Source organism: Phyllobates terribilis, unplaced genomic scaffold (genome assembly GCF_046119375.1).
Source record: "Phyllobates terribilis strain yellow unplaced genomic scaffold, ASM4611937v1 Scaffold_2__4_contigs__length_985480577, whole genome shotgun sequence".
Lineage (NCBI taxonomy): Eukaryota > Metazoa > Chordata > Amphibia > Anura > Dendrobatidae > Phyllobates > Phyllobates terribilis.
This window is the reverse complement of record NW_027362762.1, coordinates 693,106,622-693,115,367: the sequence shown is the minus strand read 5'-3', so window position 1 is coordinate 693,115,367 and position 8,746 is coordinate 693,106,622. Positions and strand designations below refer to the sequence as shown.

Below are 8,746 nucleotides of genomic sequence, written 5' to 3'. Positions count from 1 at the left end.
CATGTTGCATGCGTTTTTTTTCATTGATACAACACATACCCATTATAGTCTATGCGGCAGGTTACATATCAGCGTTTATTCACGGACCGTGTGTCTGTGAAAAACTACACAAGACATATCCGTTTTTTTCCCGTAGCACGGATGACAAGGCCCAATATAAGTCTATGGATCCATGAAAAACACGTACAGCTCACGGATGGCAGCAGTGTACAGTCCATGTGCTGTTCGTATTTAACATTGGAAAGGATGGGAGAAGATTTGTCATTTATTTATCCATCTGTGAAAAACACTGATGACGCTGATGGTAAAAAACAGACACACATGGACCATACACTGAAGAAACACTGATGACACCAGTATCATTTTTTCACGTACATGTTTAAACACAGATGTGTGAATAAGGCCTCATAGTTGGTTTTGTCATATAGGCCAAGGGGACATTTTGGGCCCCCTAGACTCCAGGGCCCAGGTGTGATCCTGACTCTTGCACCCCCTATACTTACACGCCTAGGTGTCAGAACAGCTCCTGTAGGTATAATGTGGCGATGCCCCAATACCTGTGTCCTTATACCATAACACCTACTAGCCAGGTTTTCCAGACTGGATGACAGCAGGAATGGTGACCATAAGGCCTCATTCAGACGTCAGGTTTTTTGACATACACAAAATGCACCAAGTTTCATCATTTTTTTTTCACTGATGAGGAAAAAAAGTTTCTCCACCTTTTGTTATCTATCAGCCAGTGAAAAACAGGCTTCACACAGAGTGCTGTTCGATTTTTTTTCACAGACCCATAGACTTACATTGCCGATTTTGATACGACCCTCGGATCAATATTGAAAATGTCTCCATGATTTTGTACGGACCACTCGGTCCAAGGAAAAAATCTGACATGTGAACAGCCGCAAAGACTGTGATAGGTATAAGTGCTATCTGGGGAACAAAACAGATGGCACTCATATGTGAAAACTGATGTGTGAATAAGGACTTAGGGCTCATATAGATGAGCCTAGAAATTGGACGTGTTGTCTGATTTTTGTTCACACTGACCCATGTTATTGAATAGTGATGTTCAGAGGAAACATCTTCCTCACAATCCGACTGCCGTAAGGAAAAATCACAGCAGGCCATACTTTCTTCAGATTCTGGGATGAGACTCGTCTATTCAAGTCTATGGGTTCGTAAAAAAACCCGATCCCACACAGAACATCCGAGTGGCATTCAATTTTTAAGGATACATTTGAATACTAAGGCCACGTTCACAAGTTCAGTATTTGATCATTTTTTTACCTCAGTATTTCTATACCAAAACCAGGAGAGGAACAATCAGAGGGAAAGTATAATAGAAACACGTCACCACTTCTGTATTTATCACCCACTCCTGGTTTTAGCTTACAAATACTGAGGTAAAAAACTCACCAAATACTGAACGTGTGAACGTGGTCTCAACCTAGAAAACTGTATTTGATCATGTGCATTTTTTAATGTAGTTGTATGAAAATTAATCGAACACGGACTTAAAAAAAAGACACAAGGATGACACCATGACGTAAAAAATGGACATACGGATGACACATGGAGCTAAAAACCGGACACACGGATGAAAATTAAAGGAAAATCGGCAGATTTCCATACGCCCCTCTGCAGCCGGCCTAATACAGGACCCCCAGCTTTCCCCAAAAATATACTAAAATACAGGCAGAAGAGAAGAAACACCATGTTCTGAGATAAAATGAGACAAGTATGTGCTACCATTATTGGAGGAAAAGCCTAGAACTAGGAGCCGAGGGCTCCTCCATACTAATCCCAGCCTTTCTCCCAGGACCTTTGTGTTCCTCCTTTGCACAACAATCACCTCACACAAAGGTCACTGGTAATAAAGCAGATAAGCAGTGCTGACTCCACAATGGAGGGTTATTGTGGAGGCTCCAGCACCACACGAGTTAATGCCATTTCCACAGTATAGGGGCCTCTCTCCCCCACTTCCCTTTGATGTGTCCCTCACGGGACAGGAATGTGCCCCCTCCCCCCATTTCCTGCAGCTCCCAGTAATGGGGTCTGTAAGCATCATATGGACACAGGAACAAAGGGCTTTTATTCTGCTCCCTGCTCACAAAGAGCCATTGTTCATTGTTTTCCTGCTGCTGCTCCGGGGCTTTTGTTAATTGTTATCTGGACACACACCCAGACACATTGTGTCACACACATGGACTATACGTGGAGTGGTGGAATAAGGCGGCATATAGCACGGCACTGTGGTATAGGAGCGCGCCACGTGATCCGCGCGACATAGTAAATAACACACGCGTGGGCTCAGCCCCTGTCACAGAGAAGCGCTCCGTCTGTGTGAGCGCGGCCGACTGCTGACTCCTCACACGCCCAGCAGGGGGCGGGCAGGAAGCGGCTATTGCATCCCAGGAGAGGCGCTCACACCCACTGGAGCCCGGAGGAGGCAGTGCACGGGCGGGCGGCACAACACGGCTATGACTCGGGCAGCGCTCATTCCGGGGACAGGAGCGGAGTAAGCAGCGGCGCAGGAAGGCTCTCCAGTCCAGGCAGTGAGTATGGGGGGCAGTGAGTATGGGGGCCATTCTGTGTGCATGCCCAGGACGTGTTCTCTCCCTTCCTTCTGCTCTTGTCTTCTCCCCAGGACTGACATGTCAGGAATACCTCACATCCTGGCTGCAGGCACACTGACACTCACTCTTGTCTGACACCATTGTCGCCTTCTTCATTTACATGGGACTGTCTAAAGCTAGAGAAGTTGTTGTTGCGGTCACTGAGCGCCATAGACGACTGTTGTAGTGATGAGGGTAGTAGTATTTGTGACAGTGACACGATTTACCTATGGCGACACCATAACTTGTGTGAACTGCGCCACCTAGGCTCAAATAATTGTGACTTTTAAGAGGCTGCTGTTTACGGCAGCTGTCGCGCTGACACAGTACATGTCTCTCAGATTGTGGCCCAATCCTTACAATGTTGTAATTTTATAATGACATATTAGCCCACAGTATCATCCTGTATGAATAGTCGTCACCTATAAATGAAAGGGATGGTCCATCTGGAACAACCGCCGTGTGAAACTCCGCTGCTCGGCTATTGGAAGCCTTGGCCTGTAGCCACTATTTCTGCGGGTGAGAGTCCGTTGAAGTCTTTTGGCCACTTTGTGTTCCTCTATCCTGCTCCATCATATTGGTGGCAGTGCCGGATCCATTACATGACAGACACCAACTCGACCACTGGACCCCATTGACTATAATGGTCTGTAATAGAGGCTGCAAGACATAGCATAACCTAATACTGATGGTTGTTTGGGGTCCTCCAGAGCAAGGGTCTCTACTCCGGCTAAGAAGAATGGCGGTCCTGAGCAGTGCTTCCCCACCCCCCAACTATTTTGACCACAACAAGAGGGTATATTTTTATATCCTCCGATCTGCGGTGGGGAACCAGTGGCCCCCATGGTCCAGACCCTTATGAGACACTTGTGTCATCAGATCCACATCCGATCACTATGATTAATGTTTACAGTATACTGACACATCATGGCGGTGTTATGGTTAATAACACGTGACTGCTGTTTATTGTATATACCCATTGTACTAATTAGACCTGCTGCCCATCTATATAAGAATGCCATATCTGTTTATATGATCACATTTATTGATTCTATGCACACGGCTCATCCTGAAGTCGATAGCCACATACCTGCTTTATGTCCTCATAGGTAACATCATATATTTATACTTTCATCACGTGCCGGCAATTGTAATGCAGACTCATCTATAAACACCAATATCCATGAGGATTAATGATGTATTTATGATATTTTATATAGTGCAGTGAGTCCCATTGGAGTTAATAATGAAGATTTCCTATCCCAAACAGATATGTTATTGGGGCTTATTTACATTTATACAAATTTCAGTTTTCTGAAGTCATGTGGGAATTTTCAACACATTTGGGTGAATATTACAAATCGGAATTCTGCATGAGAATGCCCCCATCCTTTTCACTTTACGTTTATATGGTCACTGCAGATTTACAAATCACTTCATTGGGTAACATGTCACTCACTGGTGATTTCATCCAGAAACTGAAGATTAGCCCTACTGTATGGGGTCAGGCCGCAGGCGGACTATCAGCTGCTCAATGGGCAAACTATGGCAGAATTGTGTATGGAGGTTGGCCTTGACAGTCATGAACAGGGGAGGGTGGGGTAAAGACTTGACGTGAACCCGACCTAAGTGAATATGGTTGTCATCTGCAGTGCATTACTTTAATAAGATTTCTGGTAACATATACTTTTCTATAACTTAACAATACCAAATGTTTTTTGCAAAATAATGGTTATTGTTTTGGGAGCAATTTGAGAAAGAATTTGGGTGTATTTTTCTTAGCAAACAGCCCCCAATGTTAAGAGGATACATGCTGGTGGTCTCTGAAACACCACATTAATTGACGTTTTGTACCATTTTTGCGCTGTAATACATTATTTAATACTTTTTCATTAGACTCAATGGTGTGACATCAAAGGGACGTGACTAAACGACTGCAATATGGCAATGTATGTTTCAGCCCATTATGGAAGTGATGTACGCATACAACAGGATAGACTCGTTATACAGGGTTCCCCTCAATGGGGAAAATGTCTAATATGCTGCACTTTTGTAAAACATGTCACAGACCTTAATAATAAGCCAGATGTATATAAAGGAATCTCTTGTCTATAGAAATCCTTGGTGAAACGGGCTTTCTTTCTAAATGTTCCATGTATCAGTATAATGAGTATGGACGTGCAAGATTCAGTTATTTCTGACGTGACAGATGTGGGAACCAGCTGCATCTACTGCTTTCTCTGTACACTGAGAGGTGAATGAAGACTTCTATTGAGTCTCAGAAGACCTTTCACCGCTGTTAGCAGCTGTCGGAGATGCTCACTGACAGATTATGGGCTGTTTTCTTCATTTGTGTCCTGATAACAGGTTGAGTATTACTTCATTTGGAATAATAAAATGTGTATTGTTGTCATCCTTTCATGTATATCAGGGCTGGACCCCAGGAAAAATGTAGCTAATCCATCTAGAAATATTAGGGGTTATTCTACTAGCATTGGAAATGTTCTAAAAAAACAAACAAAAAAAACAACAATACCTTCCTGTAATTCCGTGCCAGCATTGAAGTGCCAAAGGCTCTATGCCCAATGCCACTGGGCTCATCTCTTGCAAGTTCTTTAACTACCAAGTCTGACACTGGCATGTTAGCAAAGCTTATCCCCAGTGCTGGTGGTTTTGTGGCCCCAAACCTGGCGGCTGGTTCTCTTCTTCTAGGTGGAATTATGCCCACTGTAGAATGAAAAAATGTAGCTTTCAATTGGGGCTTTCCAAAATTCATATCTATCCCAATGGAGAATGATAGACTGTTGTTGCTTAATGGCTGACCAGTACCATAACCGGCCAGTTTATTGCTAGGGGTCTTGCTGTTTGGAGCCCTGTGGAATCAAAGGGGTAACATTTCTTCTCCCCAGTGATGGTGTGGCACCCTTCAATAAAACACATTATTGTTTGACTATTTACATCCACTGTTGGTGGTTAGGTTGGAAAATCTGCATGTATTCGAATGCTGTTTGTCATAGTTCGGTTCTGTCAGTAACGGTGACCTATGGAAAGTCTTTCAATTCTTTCCTTTAAGAAACTGCAGCTGCTCCTTGTCAGCTGTCATCCCTGCCAAAGGGTTCACTGTGTATCATAGGAGCGGAATAATATAGCTGTTTTCTTGGGTGAGCCGTGACTTCAGAAGGGCTTTGAATCAAATGATATATTGGATTATATTTTAATTTATTCTGATATTTGGCAACAGTTCCTGCAGATTAATTCCAACTGACAACATCATATGGTCGAGTTATATGAAGTCAGTTTACAAGACTTTCTACACTTTTTCTTCAACTATATTTTTATGATGAGCTCCTGCAGTCAGTATTCTGGGAGAGGAAAAAGACGCTTTTATTTACTTTTTTTGTGGCTGTCAGTTTTTATATTTGACATGCAGGCTATGCTTTTTATGTAAAAATTCTGTATGTCCTTTTAATTTTGCCAAAAGCTCTTCCAACAATCATCTAGTCAGAGCTGGCATATCATTGCTAGAGTTTTGTTACAATGCTACATGAAATATATCTAGCAAAATTCTAATATAATTCACCCCAGTAGGTAAACTAGGTGTATTTCCTTATAGAAGTTCAAATGAAGGATATGTTCACACATACCTGTCATACATGTGTTTGATAGTTTACTGCCCTTTGTTGTAGTGTATGTGCCTGGAACTGAAGTGATTGATTTTGACAGGTGTTCTCCTATATATAATTCTTGTGCTTCATTTATGACCAGCAGACTGCTTTCTATAACAATTTTATTCTGGGATGAACTAGACTCCAAATGGACTAAATGTGAAGTGTAAATCCATAAACAGTGGATCAAAAATGTTAGGAAAAGACATCCAGTTTGAGAAGGCCATTGAAATGCATTGAGGTTATGTTTACAGGGGTCTGATTAGGGGCTCTGTCACACATCAGTGATTTGTATACAAAAAAACGGTTGGTTTCATCAGTGTTTTTGATCAGTGTTATTAGTTTGGTGAGTGTGTCCGTTTTTACCATCTCATCAGATTTCTCGGAGGGAAAAAAGTAACTGGTGGTTTCTCCACCTTCTCCTGTTAATTAGTCTGAGAAAAAACTGATGCCATGGGGATGGCTTCTGAGTGCTATCCATATATATATATTTTTTTAAGGACCCATAGACTTGCATTTGTGAATTTGATCTGTCACTCAGATCAATAACGGACAAGATTCTGTGCTTTTGTGTAGATCACTGAGTCCAAGGAAAAAAATTGGCTATGTGAACCACACCATAGACTATCATGGGTACGCGTGCTATCCGTGAAAAACACAAGACTTATAATAGAATGACACGTGACAGAACCCTAACTCTGTATTACTATAACGGCAACTGGTCACTTTGTGATATCTCATCCACATGCTGTGGAGACAATCTGTAACGTAAATTGATCTACGCAGTGAATTTGTCATCTGCATTGTCAGTTTATGCTGCATTTATATTCACATTCAGCACTATATCCTCAACATTTCTACACAACTTCGTGTATTTGCACATGGGACTTTTCTGCTGTGGATCTCCAGCAGGGGAATTGCAGTTAAGCCATAAGGGTCATGCTTTTGCATTGGAAGGGGTAAAATCCTCATTGACCTGTGCATCATAAATTGACACGCTATGGATTTCAGATCCACAGTGTTGGTCATTTTTCACTGTGAATGTTACCGTGTAAGCATGCATGCAAACTTAACTCTGCTAGGTAGTGGGTTTAATTTCTAGAAGGTTTTCTGCGTATATGCTCTGTGTATACATACCTTTAGTTTGGACTTTACCTCTACGGCACTTACTCTGCAGTAATTACACAGCCTTAGGGAACAATACTGGTACTGATATACAAAGTGTATTTTCCATGTGTAGAATCTGCTGTGTATTCAGTTCATGGGAACATAAAGGTGCTGTGCTACCTAAGAACACATTCAGAAAAAAACGACGGTAGTAAATGGCCTTTTATTCTTGTACATTGACTATTATTCTACACTAATGCTTTATTAATGTTTTTGCACCCCGGAATTGTTGCTGGGTATGGATCTGAACTTCTCCCGATGATGATGCAACAACACTCAAAAAATTTAAGGAAAGTTTATTATGGCCATAAGAGCCATTATCATTAGTAAAATAAGATAAGAAAAGAAACAAAGCGGTCTATGGAGCGCTGAATTATTCACTAGGGAACAAAATTTAGGGCTAAAAAATATTTAATAAGCCCTCTGCACAACGCGTTTCGATAGCCAAACTATCTTCATCAGGTGGTAGAAGGATGTGGACAAAAGAAAAACATTTATGGGGAAAGTTTCACAATGATTGGTTAACAGACTAATTGGTTAATCATGGGTTCTAAAACGCGCATTCTCTTCTTTCTCTTTTCTATTATCATTAGTAGAACAGAACTCCTCATTCTGGCAAGTGTTTATTCTTATAGGAAAAAGTAACAATAAGGTGGGACGATAGGTGGTCACTATGCAACAAATCCAAATCTGACATTTTGCACATAGCCAAGCAGAATAGAACAAGTGATTACTAGTGATGAGCGAGCATGTTCGTTGCTCGGGCGAGCTCCTCTTCAGCGTGCTCGGGTGTTAAGTTTTCGTCGCTCCCTGAACATGATTTGCGACTGTTTGACAGCTTTAATACATGTGAGGAATGCCTGTTTTTCCAGCATTTATTCTTATAGGAAAAAGGATCAATAAGGTGGGACGATAGGTGGTCACTATGCAACAAATCCAAATCTGACATTTTGCACATAGCCAAGCAGAATAGAACAAGTGATTACTAGTGATGAGCGAGCATGTTCGTTGCTCGGGCGAGCTCCTCTTCAGCGTGCTCGGGTGTTAAGTTTTCGTCGCTCCCTGAACATGATTTGCGACTGTTTGACAGCTTTAATACATGTGAGGAATGCCTGTTTTTCCAGCATTTATTCTTATAGGAAAAAGGATCAATAAGGTGGGACGATAGGTGGTCACGATACAACAAATTCAAATCAGACATTTAGCACATAGCCCAGCATGATCGATCAACACTAGTGGTTACATGTTAGTGCCGATTATGCATTAAAGGGAATCTGTCGCCAGATTTTTACTAAT

The 8,746-nt window shown here is 41.9% G+C and overlaps 1 protein-coding gene across 3 annotated transcripts in view; it reads left to right on the top strand.

The window, feature by feature from the left end:
• The first annotated feature begins 2,301 nt into the window (after window positions 1-2,301).
• Window positions 2,302-8,746, top strand: part of SOX13 (SRY-box transcription factor 13) — a 45,865-nt gene continuing 39,420 nt past the window's right edge. Inside the window, exon 1 of one of the 3 annotated variants that reach the window (XM_073667059.1) lies at window positions 2,302-2,558. The gene's annotated coding sequence lies outside the window, so the exon portion shown is untranslated. The remainder of the gene's footprint in view (window positions 2,559-8,746) is intronic. The other 2 variants (XM_073667058.1, XM_073667062.1) reach the window with 2 other exon arrangements.